General features: G+C 34.8%; 2 non-coding genes across 2 annotated transcripts; one reads left to right on the plus strand and one right to left on the minus strand.

The window, feature by feature from the left end:
* Positions 1 to 12,379: 12,379 nt before the first annotated feature.
* On the minus strand, positions 12,380 to 12,451 carry TRNAD-GUC (transfer RNA aspartic acid (anticodon GUC)). Its single transcript has one exon. It is a non-coding gene; the product is annotated as a tRNA-Asp (tRNA).
* A 335-nt stretch (positions 12,452 to 12,786) lies between these two features.
* TRNAQ-CUG (transfer RNA glutamine (anticodon CUG)) lies at positions 12,787 to 12,858 on the plus strand. The gene has a single exon. It is a non-coding gene; the product is annotated as a tRNA-Gln (tRNA).
* The last annotated feature ends 11,713 nt before the right edge of the window (positions 12,859 to 24,571 follow it).

Consider the following 24,571-nt stretch of genomic DNA (forward strand, 5'->3'; position numbering starts at 1 on the left):
GTTGCGGAAACGCTGACAATTATTATTGCTCTGTGGTCAGATTGTAAAGCTGTGACCAGGATTAAAAACATAGGTCCCACCATTGCCGATGATGACAGTTTTGACAGCGAGCTTGAAATCCGCATGGGCATTCAGGCACTTTAGAATCACGCGAAAGTCAATGTTGTAGGTATTATGTGAAGAACTGAAGACCAAAAGCGTGCATGCTGCCTGTGCTCATGTATGACATGGAATATTACCGATCGGAGACCGGAAACGTGTCGATTATCTCTGCCATATTTTATGAGTATATTGGTCACGTCAGCCCACGAAGAGATGCTTCACGTGGCTTGGACATGTATTTCAGATACACCCAAATAGAGTAATTTTCCGTACACTTGTAGCACAACTTTAAGGATTTCGTCACTGTAGTCAATCATCTATCACTTTACAGTGTTCCTATAAATAAAGGTTATCTACGAACTGCGAGCCTCACATGTCGGGAGGCGCTAGACGTGGCGATAAACCAATGGAAGTAGTTGCGTTTGCCCTATGTGCAGATACTAAAACATAACAGAATGAATTAAGACGTAAGTTAGTATACATAGAACATACATAACTTGAAAACACCTCAGATATAAAAGTTTAATCTAGTTTAATCTAATAAAATAAATAGATATAAAGATAATGTTATGTAGTTAAATAATGTCAGGAAAAAAAATCATATTTTGAAAAAATACGATCCTCGATGGATTTGAACCCGTATAACCACTGGTATCGCGCCAACTGTGCTTTAACCAATTATGCTACGAGCCTAATTACGACAATTTAAGTCATACATGAAATACTGATCAAATTGCGTTATTATTGACTATCGGTTTTTGTGTATTAAATCAAGGAATATTGATTACCTTAATTACTAACCGACGCCCGGCTCTCGCCAAATATTTTTAGTTAAAACGTCTACTTGAACTTCCTAACAATTTTATTTTATTAATAATTAATGCACAGTTGGCGCGATATCAGTCGTTATACGGGTTCAAATCCCGTCGAGCATCGATTTTTTTTCAAATATGATTTTTTTTAGTGGGTATAATATATCTTAGGTGTTTCAAGTTATATATGTTCCAGTGGCGAAGGGTGGATGTAGGCTGTTAAGATCCGCCATAAATTGTGCACACTAAACTTTGTCAGTCATACGTACCTATTTTTTTTTTTTAAATAAGACTACAATTTACAGATCGTGTTGGTTTGTTTTTAAAATTCAATTACATAAACCTTGCGAAACCAAGACATAATAGATAATAGTCAAAAACTACTCGTCTATCTATAAAATATCTAAAATTATACAATTAAATCTTACATCAATTTAGGTATTTTATAAATAGAATAATACTTTTTTATCTATTATAATTTGGTTTAGGCAGGGCTTAATGAATTTAAAAAATGAACCAACAATATTTGTAATATGTATGTATTCTTAATCCGAAGAAAACAAATAATTATCAATGAAAAAGTCTGCATAATTTTGTACTATCGCCCAAGGTACCTATACCTAAACTATTATGGTTTGGTTAGGCTGGGTTTAATTGATTTTTAAAAACTAAGCAACACCATCTGTAAATTATTGTAGCTTAGTACAATGAAAACAAATGAGTGACTAACAAAGTTTGATGTGCACTATTTATGGCGGATTTTAACAGCCCACTTCCACCCTTCGCTACTAGATGTTCAATATATGTGTCGCTACTTTTCAAAATCAGCCAAGTCCACCTTTAGGTATTTTTGACTTTTTTGTAAATTGCTGAAGAACTACCGCTTTTCTAACATTTCTGCATTATCAAAATGTGGAATTTATTAATTTTAAATATTCTATACTTACTCGAAATAATATAAACTTTCACCCTTGTGACTGTGTATATGAGAAAACAAAAAGCTGTTTTTCTCCTATTCATCTATTATGGACTTGGCTGATTTTGAAATCTAGCGACACATATGGAATGTTACATTCTCAAAATCTTGTCAATTATTCGTTGAATAAAAGACATGGTTTATTAGTATACCTACATAGGTTTTTCGGTTGTGAATCCTGATGAAAGCATGGTCATAAAGTCATATGAGAAATAATGATTTAACGTAGGTACTAAACCTAAATAAGTTTAAAACAGAATTACATAATATAATTCGATAGGTACGTAAAAAATACGTGAACATCGACTACAAATATTAGTTGGATACTCAGGTAGTGGATACGTAAAGTACGCACACTATACACAGAGAGAAAATATCGGAAAATTCTCAACGACCCTTAAACGTGGCGGAGGCTTTTACTGCAAACAAACTGATTGGGTAGCATCTGTGTTTTCACGGGAAAAGCTGAAGGGACGCGACTACTGGCTTTAGCACATCTGCGTCACTGTCAAGAAGTGACTATAAACCTTTGTGTTTGTTAGTTTACTTACACATCTAACCCAAAACATAATAATTACATTATTTTAAGATTGTTTTACAATTAATTATTGAATTAACATTTTGTTTTAAGCCTAACTACCACATATTATTATTATGTTGCATTTTGAGTTCGGTGTATTATTATTTGACTACTTTGCATTTTCCTTCGTCATGGTTGTGGATTTTATCATTCTGTAGCTGTGTGACAATAGTGATCTACAAGCTGTAATGCAAAATCTTAAAATATCTAATATTTCTCACAAATTGGGTATAAAATATTCCGCTATATATTACATATGACGCAATCGATTCGCCGGAATATTTAAAAGGAGTCTCGAAGCAGTTCAAACCAGTCATAGAATCAGTGACGTCCCGTGGACTAATTGAGCGTCTCTTGGGGGCGGCAGTTACTTGAAGGGCGGCAAATCGAGGACACTCATTTGGTATGTATATAAATAGCTACCTAAACTTAGTAACAACGAAAATATCTTTCCATTAAAAAAATCAGTTCACTGGTTGAAAACAAAATGTATTAATTAACGTAAAAGGTTTAACAGAACAGAGTTCGCGATGTCCAGTTTACTTCCGTTGCCCTTCGATGTCCATGGTGACCAGAAACGACACGTGCACGGATGATACAAAATACTGTATAAAAAATGGGGCGACATTTTGGCGCTGAGAAAATAAGCTGAAGAAATTCCTGTGAAGAATATCAAATAATATAACATAATTATTCAAACAGATAGGTACGTACGATAATAAGCCACAAATATTTTTATTTATGTCACAACCGTCATTTAAAAAAAATATTGTTAGTTACAGGATGTAATTAAGTATAAGAGAGAGAGAGATAGAATTGTCGTCTTTGCTACGTTACGTTAGTTGATAGAATTTATTGTTTATATTTTTGAAGCTATACTTCTTTTGGGGCGTTTGGTAGAGAGTGAAATTGAGAAATTACGAAAGTGCGCGACAGTATGAAGTTAGCTGCGTATCAGTCAGCTGTATACAAACGCAAGTTTGATAGGAGAATTGTTCCGTCTTGTCGGCCATTTGCGATTCCTTACGTAAACAAACGATTAAACGTCAGAGTGACAGTTGCTACTTTCAAAATAAAAACAACGAGAAATAATTATATAATTTAGTAATATAAGCTAACGTGTATATAAATAAACCAACAGCGCTCCAACAAGCGGCCCTTTTTCTTGAGTGTGCAATTTAACACGATAATTGTTAAGAGCTAGTCGAAGAATCTAGGTTATCACAAGTTTTGTTTTGTTACGCCAAAAGAGTATAACTTCTAATGCGCGTACATAAGTACACACACCGATTTTTTTATCGTGGGGGACCTCGGATCTCTAAGTCCTTAAACCTGCCACTGGGAGAATATGTGAATGATAAATGAATAGGTAACAATATTAATGTCGTCATCACCATTTTTGGTTACTTGGTTACAAAACCAACGATGTGACGTCCCCCTAATATCGTAAAACGTCTGGTAGGTATTTCTTAACCTCAGAAGTTTACACTCGAGCGTTGGGGCTAGGAATTTGATGCTTATAAAACACGCTGGAAAACTATTTAATATATGAAAAACTTTTGTTATTTCTTTTCGTCAGGTTGGTAAGATTACCTGTTTATTTAATCAACAGTTGGTATTGTAATGGCAATAATGCAATAATGGCTTTGAATTTTAATACTACAATAAATTAACCCAATCCTTCATTATTTTACCAACTACATTGCTACTAGATTGCGCGTCTCAGTTTTGTTGACGAAGATTTCCCAAATAGACGAAGGAAAAAAGCTAATAGCAGAAAAATGTTAGATTTTCCTAAACATAAAAAATGTCTTAAAACGATCGTTTCAAAAATTCATAATAATTACCATTGATCTCATGAAAAAAAAAGATTGATGAATATTTATCTTATTCTAATTACCTAATTAACCTATAAATTACCCACTTAATAAATTACCATATTATATATTATGGTTACATGTAAATTGTACGTAAAACATTTCACCGTAGCACAGTTCGCTGTAGGTACCTACTGTGCGGTCTCCAATTTTATTAGATTCAATATGAACTTTAATTCAATTTTATTTTGATAGCCGATTTTGGCAAAATTCATGAATTCAAGAATGAAAACCTAACCTAACCTCACCTAACCTCACCTAACCTACCTTAACCTAACCTAACCTGACACATAATCCAGTATATCGGCTATTTTCAAAATGTGTTTGCTGCTGGCTTCCTGTAAAGGGTAAACCGACAAGAACCGTGTTTTATTTAGACATGAATTTTACGACCCAAAGAAGTTGGACGGTCTTTAATATACGGGCATATGTTTCCGATACAACATTTCACGGTGAAGTGTTATACGGCGAACTGCATACGTACAAGTTTCCGGAAACAATTGTAGATAACAGTCAAAAAATATTTGTGTATAAAATATCTAAAATTATGCCATTAAACCATACTTAATTTAGAATATTTTGTAAATAAAAGAATATTTTTATCGATCATGGTTTGGTTTAGGCAGGGTTTAATAAATTTAAAAATAACTAGCCGACACCATCAGTAGGTATTCTTAATTCAACGAAAACATATAGTCTTAGTATGACTGAAAAAGTGTGCACTATTGTTGTCGGATCGACATAGCATATTACATAAACTATTATGCTTTGGTTTAGGCAGGATTCAATTGAATTTTAAAAACTAATCAGCACCTCTACAAATTTTATTCTTAGTTCAATTAAAACAAAAAAATAAGTATGACCGACAAAGTTTAGTGTGCACTTTTTATGTCGGATCTTAACAGCCTACGTCCACCCTTCGCCACTGCTACCTAGTAATATTTTCTAATTAACATAATTAATTTATTATCACCTATCTCCCATATATTATTATCCTAAGAGATTTTGGAAAATGCACCAACTTTTTTATTTAAATACCATTTTGTTGATTATTAAAGGAATTCACTTCAATTTTTGGAGTCCCGAATCTATTTCTTTTTAAATCCGGCACAATCTGATAAAACTCGACACAATCACAGATAATATCGTTTTTAAATAGCGTTTTATATCAGTCACCATACATTTTCGCATCTTGCTGTCCGTCTACCTCAAATAATTGATTATATTGTCGCTTAATACTTTCTATATAACCGATATTTCACAAATCTGAATTAATATTCCACAAAATTATTCAAATCTGTAAGCAGCACATTGGCGTACAAACAAGAAATAAATGGTTATTTCCTCACTAATTATTATGAAAATATAAGCTAAAACCACGTCACTGCTGTTTATCTATCAAACTAATAGACTAATGATTGTCATTTGTTTTCTTTCGCGAGCCACCTAAGCCAGTTCATTTGACGTGTCAGAATTCAAATTTAGAATTTGCAGGAATAATCGAAAAATGTGACATTTCTATTAGCATATTAAATAATCAATTTCAATCAAGACATTTTTATTGTAAGATGAGTTTTCTATTAATTAATAATCATGGAGAATTTTATTGATTATATGGTATGATGGTATGCAATTATTCCATAGATAACGTAATTGTATTCCAAATTTGATTTTTTTAAATACTTCTTTGTGGCTGTTGAATAATTACCTAGGCTACTAATTTCCATAGATTACAATAATTAGTCATATTACGTTGCCATTGCAAACAATAAAAGAAATTAATACGAATTGTTACAGTTGACAAAATTTGTGATATTGTATAATATCTACCTATTTTTATCGACCTTATCATCATCAATTTGGACCTATCCACTGCTGGATGAAGGCCTCCTCAGCCTTATTCTACTCCTTACTTACACATGAATTATTATATTTATCAAAATCAGTGATATTATACTATCTACCTATCTATATTTATAATGCCATTATTATCACGAGCCTCAATAAATCCACTGCTGGATGAAGGTCTCTCTACGTTGATTGTATTCTTGACAGTCTTGAATTTCATCATCATCATCATCAATCCACTGCTGGATGAAGGGTTCCGCAACGTGATTCTACTACTATCGGTTTAACGAGTTTGTGATATTATACCTATTTCTATCATCCATATCATCATCGAACTGAACCAATCCACTGCTGGATAAAAGGCCTCCCATAGCCTGATTATACTCCTTTCTGTCATATGAATTGCTGTATGTATCAAAATCGGTGATATTATATTTATCTACATATTCATATCGCCATCATCATCAACCACGATCAATCCACTGCTGGATGAAGGGTTCCGCAACCTGATTCTACTACTATACGTTTAACGAATTTGTGATATTATACCTATTTCTATCGTCCTTATCATCGACCATAAAGGCCTCCCTAGCCTGATTCTACTCTTTTATGTCATTTGAATTGATGTATTTATCAAAATCGGTGATATTATATTATATCTATTTATATTGCCATTATCATCATGAGCCTGAATCAATCCACTGGTGGATAAAGGCCTCTCTAAGTTGTTTGTATTTCTGTCGGTCATATGAATTGCTATATTTATCAAAATTGCTGATATTATATTTACCCATTCATAATATCGTCATTATCATCATCAACCAAGATCAATCCACTGCTGGATGAAGGTAATCCCAACCTAATTCTACTCTTCTTAGTCATATAAACTCCTATATTTTTTAAATTTATGATTTTATATACCTACCCATTTATATCGTCATTATCGTCATCAACCTGTATCAATCCACTGCTGGATGAAGGCTTCTTTAAGCTGATTCCACATTTTTAGGTTTTGTAAATTCCTATTCTTATCAGAATTGGTCTATTCCTCTCATATATAATATGTATTGCTTTATTATTTATCAACATTTATCTCGATATGAATGTCCCGCACCGGGAAACTATATTGGTTAAGGTTAATTTTGAATTCAAAATTTGATTTTTAAATATTATTATATGGCTGCAAGCATTTATTTTTTATGAACAATGAAACAAAACAATGCTTAAATTTTTTTTATGCTGTTAACCTTTTTCCCAAAGACCCGAATTTTTATGATAATCACATAATATTGCTGTATATTCGAATGAATGAGATGTATAATTATTTATCATATTTAAATGCACATACCTATACATATATTGTATTAAAATTAAAATGGCATTGGTAGCAATCGGCGATTGCCAGCTGTTCTGCTAGGCCTAGCAGCCTGAAGTGGTGTCAGATGATATTGTGTAGGCCAGACTCGAGAATAGACTACCCATATGACTCCAAATTTGTATTGGCAGTGACGACATGCAAATCGTAAAACTGACAAATCAGCGAGATGTCAAACTGTCAGACGTGAATGAAAATCCATCCCGAAGGGAAAACTATGGCGCCGACTATACATACTTTACAATTATATTACAAACCAACACCATGTCATTATGACGAAAAGCTGTCTGCAAGACCTAGCGAGACAGACTGGCGAGAGCCAGCTGGCTCAGCTAGTAATATATAAATAAGATACTTAACGAAATAATTTAGTCACACAGCGGATACAAATACTAATTATTAATAATAATTGATCTGACAGTAGGTATAATGCACAAGAACTTACCTAAAATATTATAAATAATACGTTTCTTACTGGTTTACTGGGGAGACCTATTTGAACATTTCTATAAATTTAATATAGTCAAGTAACCCTATGTACCTTTGTTATTTTCCATTTATTTTTTTAACAATGAAAACAAAATCATTTTCATCTTTCCGTCTAACTTCTAATGTATTCCAAATTCAAAAAAATAAAGTCACAGTTAACTTGATACCACATTATCCGTGCGTGCTCAACCGTTTTCAACTAAACGTAGATTATAACGTAACTTAATAATCCCCATGTAAATCCAGAGTCAGGTGTAACAACCCCCGTTACTCAAAATGTTAACTGAACAGTTAAATAATTGGACGGAGGGGAACACCCAACAATGGATTGATGCAACCGTGAAAGTGCCCCGCCAAATTAAGCCCTGTTTCCTTACATTGTGGAATAAAATTATTATCACATTTAAAAAAACTTGTTATATATAATTGAGTAATAAATAGGGTGAATCTCTATATTGATCTCCGCGTGAATCTTATACCTACGTGTTTGCACCTCGCAATGGCGAGGAGTGGAGGTAGGCTGCTAAGATTCGACATAAATATTGCACAATAAACTTTATCAGTCATACTTATTTGTTTTCATTAAACTAAGAATACAATTTGTAGAGGTACTGATTAGTTTTTTAAATTCAATTAAATCCTGCCTAAACCAAAGCATAGTTTAGGTATGCTTTGGTCGGTCCGACAAAAATAGTGCACACTTTTCAGTCATACTTATTTGTTTTCGTTAAATTAATAATACATTCGTATTACAGATGATGCTGGTTAGTTTTTTTAAATTCATTAAGCCCTGTCGAAACCAAACCATAATCGATAAAAAATATTCTTCTATCTATAAAATATCTCAAATTATATATGGTTCAATGGCATAATTTTAGATATTTTATAGATAAACGAATATGTTTTGACTATTGCAATATTCAATGTCGTGGATTAGGCTAGGCAGTCCTGGAAATCATCCACAGAGTGTATACGGCGATGGAGCTACGGGATGATGGTAAGATGAAAGACTGGCAAGCGACAAGGATTCTTGGATGTTCCATGTAGTGTCCGTATGATCCAACTAAAAGGCGGACATGGTCGAAGAAGCAGAAAAATTAATATTAAAACTACAAATAAAATGAATAAAATCAAACGAGACAAAGCTTTAAGCTTGTATATTCAGAAGGCATTAAAAGACAATTATATTATAATATGCAAATATAGTATTATGTAGGTAATTTGTAATTCCATGATTGCTTACGTGAGATCACGCGTAAGTCAATTGATAATGGATAATTTTATGCCCAGAGGTGTGATCGCTCTTTGTTCAATTATTATCATCATACAAAACGGTGCTAGAAAACCCCCCTTCAAAAGCTTACATCCTATTACCCTATTCAATATAAAAAATAGGGAGAGAAAACCTTTTCACAATAAAATCAAAATATCGACAGCGTTACGTAGTTTTACTTGTACAGATACAGTAGCGAAGGGTGGAGTTAGGCTGTTAAGATCCGCTATAAATAGTGCACATTAAACTTGGCTTGCCTGTTCTTCAAGCCGACCGGATTCCGGCGTCCTGGAAGGCCGCTAAAGAGTGTATACGCTACGGGATGCTGGTTTCACCTGGAACGAAGCAAGAAGACTGGCGAGCGACAGGGATTCTTGGAGGCGCCACGTGGTGTCCATATGCTCCAGTTAAGGGGCGGACATGGCAAAAGAAAGAAAAAGAAAGAAGAAGAAACTTTGTTAGTCATACGTATTTGTTTTTATTGAACTAACACTACAATTTACAGATGGTATTGGTTAGTTTTTAAAAATCAATTAAACCCTGCCTAAACCTAACCATAATAGTTTTGGTGTATTTTGAACGACACGACAAAATTGTCACACTTTTTCATACATACTTAGGTATATGTTTTCGTTGGATTAAGAATACATATTACACATAGTATTGGTACATTTTTTTTAAATTCATTAAACCCTGCCTAAACCAAACTATATTAGATAAAAAATATTATTCTATCTATAAAATATCCAAAGTTTTGTATGATTTATTGACATACTTTTTGATAATTTATAGATAGACGAGTATTTGTTGAGTATTATATTATATTACGGCTTGGTTCGCAGGGTTTAATTGAATTTTAAAAACTAATCAACATCATCTGTAAATAATTGCAGTCTTCTTTCAATGAAAACAAATACGTATGACTGACAAAGTTTAGTGTGCACTATTTATGGCGGATGTTAACAGCCTACCTCCACCTTCACCACCGAGATGCGGCGATGTTTGAACTGAACTACGGTCACAGAACAGATAAATAAATAGAAATGTAAAAGCCATTGTAATGGATCAATGTTCTGAAGCAGGGTAATTTATGGCCTGATCGCCATAACACTATAATAAAAAAAACAGCGTCGACTGTTCGTCGGCTTAAAAATGAACCTCAAGAAAATAAAACTATTACTAGTATCAAAAATAGCGACACCAGACACCAACACAAATTCTGTGATTAACAGCGAACCAATCGAAAGTGTGACCAATTATAAATATTTAGGTACATGAGTCAATGAGAGATGGGACCAGTCTCAGGAAATAAAAACTAGAATTGAGATCACAAGGAGTGCCTTTCAAAAAATGAGATGCCTCCTTAGCAATCGAGACCTTAACCTAGGTCTGAGACTGCGTATGGTACGTTGTTATGTTCTCTCAATTCTTTTCTATGGTACGGAAGTATGCACGCTAAACCAAGAGATGTCACGGAGACTTGAAGCTTTCGAGAGTGACAATGTCGAAGTTCTCAATCGAATGGGGAAGGATCGAAAAGTTCTAGGTAGTATCAAAACCAGGGAACTACAGTACCTCGGCCACATTATGAGAGGACAAAACTACAGCATTCCCCAACTTGTCATTCAAGGAAAGATCAATGGTAAGCGTAGCAGAGGACGGCGCCGCATTTCGTGGCATAAGAACCTTCGTGACTGGAACGAGTGAAGCTCCACTGAACTGTCCCGGGTAGCAGACGACAAATATACGATCGCCTTGATAGTGGCCGACCTCCGCTAGGGGATGGCACAATAAGAAGACGAATATGTTTTTTTTATGATATACCTACATAGTACTAAAATATATTGTCAAAATTAGCTGTTAGGTGTGTAACAAACATTTTACCTACTTGGTCCCAATATAGAATAGCTTATTGTATCACTCTTTAAGACTTTTTAAATAAATATCTCTCCGCCACAAGTCTGAGTATAGCCTCGTATAAATAAAGCTCTATTGCCAGCAAAATCAAAAAAATCTTCACAAACGTTTCTACAAATAGAAAATAATAATGCTCCAAAACCTTTAGTCCATGACCCCACCATAATCCATTCAATTCTCACGAATATCCCCGATACAAAAAGGTGTGAAATAATTTGCAGCATAATTAGACGCGTGCACCGCCGATGCATCTGAATATAATTTCCCATGACGACAATTAGGCTCGCGACCCTCTCCATCCATCTTGGATGACACGTGTGACGACAGCCACGACACGTGAGCACGTGACGCCGCCTTCCACGTCCTACCACCGCGTGGGTGACACGATCCTTGCGTGTAGATAATGTAATTATTATATTAATCCGTGTTTAACACCAGCTATAACTCTCCTTAGCAAACTCGGTGTACTTCTTTGAACTTCTATAGATGTATACCTAATTGTATTTTCACTGCTTTTTCACTATTTCATGTCATATTATGAACGTGTTAAACATATAATTTGTAATGTCCACAATATGTTAAAAAATAAATTGAAATATATTGGTAGTACAGATATAGATCCATTACTATAAGTTGGCCACTGACTGAGGACGCCACATGCTAACATTTATCTTTCAATACTTTTTATACTGTGTTGAGCTTAGTTCTAAATTCGAACACCGGACGATTGATAATGGTATATCTATATATCTAACAACTCAAATCAATACCGGGTGGTAGTGCCACCTGTCAACACTCCTGTCGATGGGTTCAATAATACTATTTAGTTAACAATAATATCGTAAGCTAATCAATATAGGGTAACAATGATCATAGATCAATGAACGCGTCGATTACCAAAATAGACTGGTAGTTATATATTTCGATAAATCCGGTGTTTTTTACGTGGGGAAGCGTGTAAGCAAACTGTAAAATGAAAACTTTCTTCGGGTAACTAATGGTAATTGAATGCAAAATAACTTTTATGAATGATGTTTTAATAGTCTAGATTCTAGGCTCTAAAATATTGAGTCACTATAATAATATTATTGTAGACGTTTACAAAAAAAATAAGAAAAAGTCCAAAAAATCTCCCCGGCGGGGAATCGAACCCCGGTCTCCCGCGTGACAGGCGGGGATACTTACCACTATACTACCGAGGAATATACCCACTTTGGCAAAAATTTTGTATATAAATCAAAATGTAGTTTGAATAATCTTATATTTGAATATAATTAGAGCGTATAGCGCCATCTTTATTTTTCAACTTTTCCATCAACAACATACTAAATATTATATTTGTGAAGGTTAGTATTTACAGATGGCAGTATAAAAAATATTTTAAATTTTTATAATCTTATTTTTCACGATGTTGTCAAACTGGCGATGTAATTTTTAAATTGTTGTTATTTTTTTTAAATAATCATATATTGAAACTTTAATAAAAAAATTTAAATTGTAAGGGCTTGAGTAACGTAATTTTTTAAGTGGGCCACGTGGTTCCATGGTGTAATGGTTAGCACTCTGGACTCTGAATCCAGCGATCCGAGTTCAAGTCTCGGTGGAACCTGTTTTTTTGTTTTTCTTCAATCCCGGAAAAATAGGATTACAGGATATTATCAACCCCGCATATATTTATATTTCATATTATATCAGTTTTATTAATAACAAGACATTCATCATACCTACCTAATGTTCTTATTGATGGATACAATAATTTATTCATTCATGATACTATGACTGAAGTGTTCGTAATGAAAAGTTGACATACTTACCTGGACGGATGGTCAGTTCCGTCCCTTGCCGGAGCCAACTTCTGGTGGTCTCGTAACAGGAAGTAGTTTCAATTTATTCCGGTAGGTATTTTATGTTTCTGTCCAAATTTGATAAGCTGTACGATTGTAACAAACGTTTACCTGAATGTCTGCAATGAGCCATTTCCGAAAAAGGTCATACGGACGTCAGTTAGCAACGGTTTCAGGTAAAGGTAAGGCCATCGATGAGTGAAAGGGGGTGATGATTAATGATTACCTTCTAGTCTTAGGATTTTTAGGTGCTAAAAAATGAATAATAGGTAGTATAGGTACCTAAAATATGTAGATATAATTGGAAAATTTGTTATTAAAATTTCATAATTATTTGCTACAAAACAAAAAAAAAATTAATTAAGTACTTATTACAATAAATCATATATATTTCAACAGTTTAATTTCTTATTTATTCACAAACAGAAAACGCTTTATTACGATAAATAATAAAATAATGTTTCAAATTTTCGTAAGTGAACCTTTGACGATTTGATCCTAGCAAATTTTTGTACAATATGGTAAAACTTCTTTCCTCTTCCACAGATGTAATTATTGCGTAGGTATGTAAATGAAACTATTTGAAGTAGAAAAAAATTGAAACATCTGAGGCATCTGATGGATTTTCCAAAACAGCTTTATAACTCTGCAGCGTTTGATGTCCAGTATTTTTATTTAAAACACTATTTAATTTTGTACTTACTTATTTTTATTCCAATTGGTCCAGGAACATTTTCTTATTTTAGCAGCAGTATTGTTTAAGTTTAAAATATTAATTTGCTCCACTAGTGACTTTGTAGATGATTCTAACATTTCAATTGTGTGTTTATGTGAAAATATGAACTTTAACCTAAAATATGTAAAAGTATGTAGGTATTTATCCAAAAATATTTAAAAATAGGTGCTAACAAACATGGCTAAAATGTTTCAAAACTGTCTGAAACAGATAGATATTTATGATATTTTGTTGAAGGGACACTCAAAAAAAATATTTAAATACCTAAGAATCCTAAGCCTAATGATTACATATTGTCGTCACTTGCCGCTTTCAGCAAGCTCAACATTGTCGTGATACCAGAGGCAGCCCATGGCTCTTTGGCTTCCTGGGAAAATTATATTCTGACTGTCCCAGTTCACTTTGTATCGAGCCGTATAAATTTGCTAACCCTGTAGGGCCCCCCAACATTCATACAAATCAATTTTATTAATTTCAATCTTTTCAGTATCACCTAATAACGACACATTTAACAATTATTAACGCATTTATAAAATATCTACCCATTATCTGCAATCAACCAATTTATACCATCTGATAACATTATATTCATTGTCCACTATCAACTCAATTTTTCCGCCAATTTTGATTTAGGTATACGTAAATCAAATCATGCATCATCCATGTAAGTAAGCCAATAATTCATTTGTGCAACTCTTCTTCTTGGTCGTGCACTCATGGCTGAGGATCGTGACCACATTTAAATTTCGCCATCCTTTGAGCGACCAAGACTTTCCATCCTTCTCGATCTTCCGCTTCTCTCAGGGCAGAATGGATGGTGCCCCCCAGTGGCGCACCCAGGGGGGAGCCAAGGGGCCTTGCCCCCCCCCCCAAAAACATTGAAATTGAAAGCCAATAGATTAGACAAATAAAAACACGACAAAAAATGATTTGAAATTCTCCAGCACCCTCTAGAAAAAAATCTTAGATTTTAATTTCTAACACAAAAATTTCGAAACACTAATGTCGGGTTTTTTTAGAAACCCAATCCCTAATGGAACTATCAAAAAATTCTCGGTGTCCGCCCGAATTCCCGAGTGGTGTAGGTCATGGCTGGGGAGGGCTGACAGGGCTCTAACCTGGGGACCTGGGCTGTGGGGGGCCCGGCGTGTCGGGTTGACGAGATAAGTGAGATAAATACACATCATAAATTAGCTTTAATAGTAAAAAAAAACGCCTGCGGCGCTATTATACTTCATGACTAAGAACATTTTCAATTACTTATATAATTGTGCAATATATTTTTTGATTATTATGTGTGGGGACCATGGTGTATATACACCGAGTGCAATAGACAACGAGAAATTAGGCTGTGAAGAAGAAAAAGAGCCTATGGGACTAATTTACATTCTCATCCTTGGGCCCCCCCCCCAATATTAAATCCTGGGTGCGCCACTGGTGCCCCCAGTCAGCTCTTTCACTTGGTCGCTCCATCGCGCAGACGCTCTTCCTCTGCTTCGCCTTCCCTGGAGGCTACCCAAAACTACCAGTCTCTCCAGGTTGTCCGGTCCGCGCCTGACAATATGTCCAAAAAACTGCAGAATTCTTCTCAGACAAATCGTCGAGAGCCGTTCCTTTATATTCAGTCTCTGGTTGATTGACTGGTTCGTCATGTGCTCCGTCCAAGAAATGCGAAGCATTCGGCGCCAACACCACATCTCAAAGGCATCAATTGCCTTCCGTTCTCTTGCCTTCAGGGTCCACGACTCGACTGCGTATAGAAATATCGAAAACACTAATGTTTGCACAAGCATCATTTTTGTGGCAATCGAAATTCCCCGATCCTTCCATATAGTGGTAAGGCGTGTCATCGCATTTTTTTGCAATATGTGTGTGCCTTCTTATTTCCGCTTCGCATCCGCCCTTTCCACTGATGGTCGATCCAAGATATACAAACTCGTCGACTGTTTCTAGGTTTTGGAGTGTACTTGGTGTTGGTAGAAGGTTGGCCCGATCAACAACCATTAACTTGGCCTTATTCCTATTAATAAGGAGGCCGTATTTGCGACTCTCTTCCACTACCCGGTGTAGCAGCTTTGTGAGTTTTCTTTCATCAGCAGCGATTACATACAGCAGTGCAACAATACATTATAATCAATAAACCGACTTATAAACAGCGCTCGAAATGGAAAAATTTACGAACCGGAGCGCTCGACAGTTTTCTGAAGATTTTTTACATAGTAAAATAAGTGTGTTAGATTTTCTACTGTATGGCCTATCCAGCTCAGACGGTCATATTATTTATTCCACAAGACGGAGCTATAATTTTACCGATTTCACGAACAGGAACGGCGCTCCGGTGCGTTCCGGTCCATTTCGAGCCCTGCTTATTAATCAAATTATTTGTTACTATCGATAATTCATTCATAAACCCATTCATTTAACCTGTCATTTATTTAATTTTTCATTAAATCAATCAAATCAAATCAATATCGGTCCATAGTATATTATCTCATTCAACTAAGTATATAATATTGATTAGCAAAAAATCATTGATTATCAATTCTTCGAATACTTATCAATCAGACAATTAATACTAAGAATTAACTCATTAATAATAATATATAGGCATTCAATAAGAAATTCATTACAACTCTCGATCATCTCATTCAACAATTTCACGATGTTCGATCAAATCTACTCATTCATAGTAGGTACATACTTATATCAATTCATTCGTAAGTCATAACCCACCATATCAATCAACTAATCAACATCAATATACGTGTCCGGTAATTTGTGCGTATGCAGTTCGCCGTATCACACTTCACTGTGAAATGTTCTATCGGGAATATATGGCCGTATATCAGAGACCGTCCAACCTCTTTGGGTCGTATAGTACTGACATAAAATTCATGTCTTAATAAAACACGGTTCTTGTCGGTTTACACTTTACAGGAAGCCAGCAGGAAACAAAATTTGAAATGTACTGGATTATTTGTTAGGTTAGGTTAGGTTTTCATTCTTGAAACAGCTATGAAAATTGAGTCTAATAAAATTGGAGACCATATAGTATACGGTCATCTCTTCCTTTTTCGATGGCACTACAGCTCAAGTCGAGCCCTGGCCTCCTCCACCGCCATCCTCTAGCCGGTACGGTCCTCCGCACGTCTTTTCCAGTTCCTGATTTTTAGCAGCTGGTTGGCATCTTTTGTAACGTTATCACCCCATCGTGTGCGTGGCTTTCCCACTGGCCTTTTCCTTCCTGGGTTTTCTTCGAAGATCTTCTTCGGTATCCGTGACCAGTGGCGCACCCAGAATTATTATTGGGGGTGGCCAAGGAGGAGAATGTAAATTCGTCCCATAGGCTCTTTTTGTTCTTCATATAAATATTTTTACATATTTTCACAATACATGGCGATATACATAGGGACATTTTCAACTAGTTGAAAATGTCCCTCTGAGGCGGACTAAACCGGTCCTAATCTATTTCATAAAAGTGGAATAAGTACTAAAAAAATGCGTTTTATTAAATTAAAACAACAATACAATATTTATTCCGAATTCCACCGAAAAAAATGTTCTTTTGATTTACACCACCACCGTAGTGGGTGTAGTCGTTCTTTTCGCAGAATGTTTATCGCAGATTTTAGGTTTTTTAATATTGAGGTTCCAACATATTAATTTAAAATGGACAAAAAAAGTATTATTGCATTTAACGGCCCACGTGCTCGTCGTAGGTCAAAATTGAGTTTTTATTGTATTTTCAAACCATGATCCTGGACACTCCTTAAACGTTGTATATAATCTATTTATATAATTTTGAAGCCTTATTATCCTTTATAGTTATTTTAAACATTTGATGACTGCATAAAATATTTTTGTTACATAAAATAGTATTCTTTTAAACCTCTCGCTCTAATGTTTTAGAATATAGTCATATTTCGGTACATAACTGTGCAGTGGTGTTAAGATTTTTTACATTTATTAATTTTTAAACGCATTTATAAAACCATTAGTATAATTTATTATGAGATAATTTTTGTAAAATATTCACGATAAAAAATTATATTGATAATCTCTGTGATCCCAAATTTGACAAGAATTAGGCATTTTATTATTCAAAAAATCGGCAAGATTAACACATTTGAAGATGATTCTAAAGATATTTATTATAAGCTATGTCTTTGACCATACAAGTGTGATAAAGATCTTATGAATAATGATTGCTTTATAATAATTATTGATTTATTGACCTAAGAATAAGGTAGTGTTTTTTTGAAATATGTCATTTCTTTTGGCATTCCCCAGTGGTTAAGCTACAACATACGGCCGTAGCCATAAATTGACAAACTATAATTGAAGTAGGGAGTAAAATAATATTGACGCGCGTGTTTGACAATCTCTGTCATATTTGACATGGCTACAAAGAAGAAGCAAAGAAAATGGAAGAGGATAACCGTAAATGTAATGTTGAATAGACCGAGATTTCGCGTTTATTCAAAACTTTCAACAATGTTAATATTGCAAAATCATGGTTAGTAAAAAGATTTCCAAGAGAGGAAATCAAGAGTAAATTGAGAAATCGATTTATTGATGAGAACCTGGAATCGTGCTTAAAATTAAATCAACAACATACGAACCTGACTTACCCAAACTTTACAAGGAGATGCAAGGCGAGAGTTTATTCACATTGAGTTTGTCAGTCATTGTCATGATTCAATTTTATGGATACCTGACTTACAATTTAATTTTTGTTAATAAATAAGATCATTATTACGAATGATATTCAGTTTTATCCAGTGTACCCACCTATAATTTAATTAGGACTTAAAACTATTACTAAAGTTTATTAAGTAAATTAGCAGTGTAGCTACTTACTACCTACGTATATAATAATTTAAGTTTAAGAAATTTGGCTCTCAAAAGAAATCTCAATCGTTGTACTGTTGATATTTGGCTCTATTGACCAATGAGTTTGCCGACCACTGGGCTAGGGTATTTGACGGGCCCCCTATCCACCGCGTAGATTAAAGGCAGTGTGAAACACTACATTAACGTTTTTCAAATTGTGTTTTAGTTCAAATTGAGGGTACTTATACAGTGAATTATTGGCGCTTTTCAATACATCTACTTTAATAATGGTGCTGTCGAGTATCGACACATAATAATCAGAAAATATATTGGACATTTATATAAATTTTTAATATTTATTTTATTATTTTAATTATTATTTTATAAGACCTTTTTTACTATTAAAGCTAATTTATGATATGTGTGTTTATCTCACTTATCTGGTCAACCCGACACGCCGGGCCCCCCACAGCCCGGGCCCCCAGGCTAGAGCCTTGTCAACCCTCCCCAGCCATGACCTATACCACTCCGGAATTCGGGTGGACACCGAGAATTTCATTAGGGAACGGGTTTCTAAAAAAACCTGACATTAGTGTTTCGAAATTTTTGTATTAGAAATTAAAATCTAAGAAATATTGCTAAAAAGGGTGCTGGAGAATTACAAATCATTTTTTGCCGTGTTGTTTGTCTAAGCCCAAGGTATAGTTTATTGGCTTTCGATTTCAATATGTAAAATCATTCTGATGATTTTCATATTTTGGGGGGGGCAAGGCCCCCTGCCCCCCCCCTGGGTGCGCCACTGTCCGTGACTCAGGCATGCGTTGGACATGGCCTGCCCAGTTTAGCCTCTGGAGTTTTATGAAGGTGGAGAGTTTTGATACGGTCATCTCTTAGCTCACGGCGAACTGTGCCACGGTGAAATGTGTTACGTACAATTTACATGTAACCGTCAATATATTGTATGCAGTGACGTCTCTAGGCAAAGAGTCTAATTCCGTTCTCATTCATTTTTAGTTGCAAATTTGTTATGTATCCATATTTTCGGCCATCGTAAGGAGACAAATACACCAAAAATCTAGACACAGTACACACTATATATTGCGAATTAGAACATTCACACGTAACCTACTCTCGAACAGCGAAGGTTTTAGGTACGTTGAGGCAGTGGCGCACCCAGGGGGGGGGCAAGGGGCCCTGGCACCCCCAAAAAACTATCAGAATGATTTTAAACATTGAAATTGAGAGCCAATAAACTATACCTTGGGCTTCGACAAATAAAAACACCGCAAAAAACTGATTTTAATTTCTAACATAATAATTTCGAAACACTAATGTCGGGTTTTTTTAGAAACCCAATCCTTAAGACTGAGCTGAACAGGAACAAGGTCATTCATAGTTCATTCAGAGACTAATCTCAGCGTTGAAAGGACGTCATTTTAATTCAGTCTAACCTCAAAAACCTCTAACCATCGGGGATTTATTTTAAGGAACGCAATAATTATTATTTACAATTCTCGTTCGAATGAATAATCATTATTACTTTTATTATTATTACCTCCAAACATAACATATGCGACGTAGCCTGGTGCCGGCCGAAGGAATACAGGGCTGTCAAAAAATTTAAAGTTAAAAATAGCTTACTGTACAGATGGAATAATTACATACTTCCAAGCGTCAAACGGCATACAACATTCATCTAAAATAATTATGAAAAGACTAGCTGATTATGTTATTTTATTTTTGTATTGTTCTTATTTTTTTGCTTATCAAAATATTTCACATATTATCTGATGATGTGTATTTTGGATATATCGTAATATGTATCTGGTCTCATTAAAATTGCTATTAAGTTGATATAACATAGGAAAATCATTAAAATGTTAATTTCGTTATAGTTTTTAATTAAACCGGTGCAATTACATATTAGATTTAAACACTGTTGTACTGTGTGACTTTTATAATATCAGATAAAACTGTAGGATGTCAGCGTAAAGTAGTAAGTCAGAGTAAACAAAACCCAGTTCATGGGATAACCGAATGGTAAGCAACTGTATATATTATATTTTCCCGCCAAATTGCACACAATTAAAAACAATTTATCATAAAAACAAGTAAGACGTCTTCGACAGCCCTGGGTGATTGATTCGATAAAGTCGGCAGTTTTTTTTGTCTTGTTCTCTGCGATCGCTAGCTTTGAATAAAAAAAATCTATGGGTGACCACGTTAATAATCATTTTTTATGAGTATAAATTATTTCTTGCATTGGCTTTTATTAATTAATAATTATTGTACCTACCAACTAAAAGTAAAGTTGCGTTACTTGTTTGTAAAAGTGTCAGACTAAATTAATTAAACTAATCGGGTAAGTAATAAAAAGTCATTAATTGAGTTAGCATTTACTTGGTAGAATTCCATTTTAAAAGAAATGAAAATATAATTAATTATATTTTCATTTCTTTTAATAAAAAGTCACTTTCTTTTATAATAAACAGACATCACTATATTAATTTTTTTTTAAATATGCATTAGAATTAAACAATATGTACCTATTTTTTTTTAATAGTTATGTAATAGGTCTTACATATTCAAAATAAATACTATTCATTAATAATGTTTTTTGGATAGCACATGAAATAAAAATGTAGGTAGATATGTATTTCAACATCCTTCGTATGTTTAGCTCTCGGACAATTTCAGGTTAAAACGTTATTAATATATTATTATTAAGTTTATATCGTGGCTATCCATCATATTGGTTGCAATGTTTTCCACCAAACACCTGATTAACAAATTGAATTTAGTAACATTTACGTATATTAGAAGATATCATTTTTTGGTCACCCCATATTTTATACACTTTGACAGTGTTATGATTTAAATTAAATAAGAGATCATTATTATTACTTTAGACCAAAGCATTGTCGGCGACCTTTGCATATTACCAGTAGAGCAACAATTCTGGACCACATGTAAAAAAATCATATTTTCAATTCTCAAGGGCAATTCTGTAGAGCGTCCCCTTAATGGAACTGTCAAAAAATCTCGGTGTCCACCCGTATTCCGGAGTGGTGTAGGTCATGGCTGGGGAGGATTGACAGGGCTCTAGCCTGGGGGCCCGGCGTGTCGGGTTGACCAGATAAGTGAGATAAACACACATCATAAATTAGCTTTAATAGTAAAAAAAGTCGTCTGCGGCGCTATGCCTCCGATTTAATAAAAACTAGGAGAAACTGTACAAATATGCCGCCGTGTATTGTGAAAATATGTAAAGATAATTATATGAAGAAGAAAAAAAGCCTATGGGACTAATTTACTTTCTCCTCCTTGCCCCCCCCATATTAAATCTTGGGTGCGCCACTGCGTTGAGGTCTGTGACGATGACAAGTTTGGAAGCAGACTTTTGAAAAATTTTCCGTCGAGATAAACCGCCATTACAATCGGTGACGTCCCTAGACAAAATGCCGCCACATGTTTTATACAGTACTTTTTGTCATCCTTTCATTACTCGAATATATAAGAATTGTATAGAATGGATACATTACTAACAAGATATAGGTATACCACTAAATCTAATATAAATGCCAATCTCTGCTTCAATAGACAATATTGCGAGTCTACGGTTTCAGATACATTTAAAAATACACCTGACAACTTCCATAACTCGCGAGTGACTGTGAAGAACGTGAAGTCCAAGGACAACGGAAGTAAACTAAACATCGCGTAACCGACAAAAAAATGAAGTCCTGTTGAAGATTTTATAGTACTTACCCAATTAATATATTTTGTTTCCAACTAGTGAGCTGATTTTTGTAAGATATTTCCATTATTACTAAGTTTATGTAGCTTTCTATATATATACCTAATGATTCTCCTCGATTTGCCGCCCTTTGAGTAACTGCCGTCCCCAAGCGACGCCCAATCTACCTACCCCCACGGGACGTCACTGATTACAATACAGCAGCAGTTATTTTGTCAGGAATTGTAAGATTCGATTATTCTTTAAATTATATTGTCAATATTTTCTAATGAAGCGACCGCATCGTCTGCTTCGTGAAACATCCCCACTGTTCCAAAAAGTAGTTATACCTAATTGTATTCCTTCCTTCGTTCACCGCCCTTTATAATGTGCAACCCCTATTTAACACATGACCTGCCTACCCCCACGGGACGATGTCACTGATCGTATGTACCTACATAGTTAATAAATAAAATCAACTAGATATTCATAAGGTGATTATTGTAAATTTCCATGAAGATTTTGATCTATCCTGTGTGTGTCCTGCAGCCCTATGTTCTAACTAGTGAAGTCACCCGACGACATGACGTAATTGTGACGTCAGCCAATACACGCTCGAGGCAAGCCGTCCAACGCACACGGCTCACCATATATATTATTATGCTGAAACACCTATTTGTGTATGGGGACAATGGATAACGCCACTGTTTTAGTAGCGTTATTTTCTCGAATGCTATTATCACTCCGGTAGTACGTCACAATGATGTCATATGACGTCATGTCGACCGGGCGACTACAACTCGCAAGTTCTAACATAATGCCCCTGTTATGTATTTTTTTAATTAGTCACGTTTTCTCTCCAAGGGCCTTATGTTGTAACTTGCTAGTTGAAGTCGCCCGGTCGACATGACGTCATATGACATCATTGTGACGTACTATCGGAGTGAGTCAATAGCATTCGAGAAATTAACGCTACTCTAATACTGGCGTTATCCATTGTCCGCATACACAAATAGGTGCTTCAGTATAATAATATCTATGGTGAGCCGTGTGGATTGGGCGGCTCGCTCGATGCCTGTATTGAGCTTACGTCAGAATTACGTCATGTCGCCGGGTGACTTCATGTCACAAGTTATAACATATGGCACCAAAGTGGTCGCTTGGATTGCACTCTCGGTAGCCGAGTTGGTAGAGCAGCCGTTTATGAAACCGTGCATTGCGGTTTTGATGCGGCTGTATAAAAGATTGATGTAGCTCATTGATGGCGAACCTATGGCACGCGTGTCACTAGTGGCACGCGAGATGATTGTGCATGGCACGCAAATGTTTTAAATTGACGAGAAAAACATACTTATAATATTTTTAAAAATTATTGAAAATTGTAATACTTATGTAAGTACCTAATATATTTACCAAACCGGTGGGCAAACTGAAACGACAAAATTCATACATAAATGTCAGATCGCATTGTATAGGCAGACACCCCTCTTCATGAATAAGCATTATGTTTAGTTTAAATTGCATTGGTCGATCCTTAGGTTTTATGCGTCACAAATAATATTATCGCACTAACCTCATCAGGCGGCGGGGAAAGCCGCGCCGCAAACCTCTAATTTTGATCGATTTACAATCATTTTACTATGTTTGAGACACCGTAGCGAGAGAATCCATAATCTGATCGCAACAATTTTGGCCAAAATAACGAAAATATCAAAAAGAACCAAAAAAGTATCAAGAACCCAATTGTAATTTTTGAACTTTTTTAATTGAATTCTTATAACAATTTTGTCCTATGAAAAACTGCTCGGCACGTCAGACAATAAAAAAATATATTTGGAAAATTTTGACACGCGTACGTAAAAAGGTTCGCCAAGCCTGATTTAGATGCTTTATTCCAGGGTTTCCCAAACGTTTCTGCAATGGAACACTTCGAAAACCCGGAAATTTTATCGGAACACTTAGATTATTTTTTAGGTTGGGCAATTCCTACTAGTAAAAATTTTAATAAAAAATGTTATACACATTATTTATTTAATAATTATTTTTAAATATAAAACTATACTTAATAATATACAATATAATATACTTAAACATAAATATATGAATAAATAAAGCGCTTAATGGCTTTGATGATTTTGAGTCTTTGAATTGCATATCTTCTTGATATCAGGTA

The sequence above is a fragment of the Rhyacophila brunnea genome, unplaced genomic scaffold (genome assembly GCF_057557595.1).
Source record: "Rhyacophila brunnea isolate RB1 unplaced genomic scaffold, BYU_Rbru_1.0 scaffold_21, whole genome shotgun sequence".
In the NCBI taxonomy this organism is placed as follows: domain Eukaryota; kingdom Metazoa; phylum Arthropoda; class Insecta; order Trichoptera; family Rhyacophilidae; genus Rhyacophila; species Rhyacophila brunnea.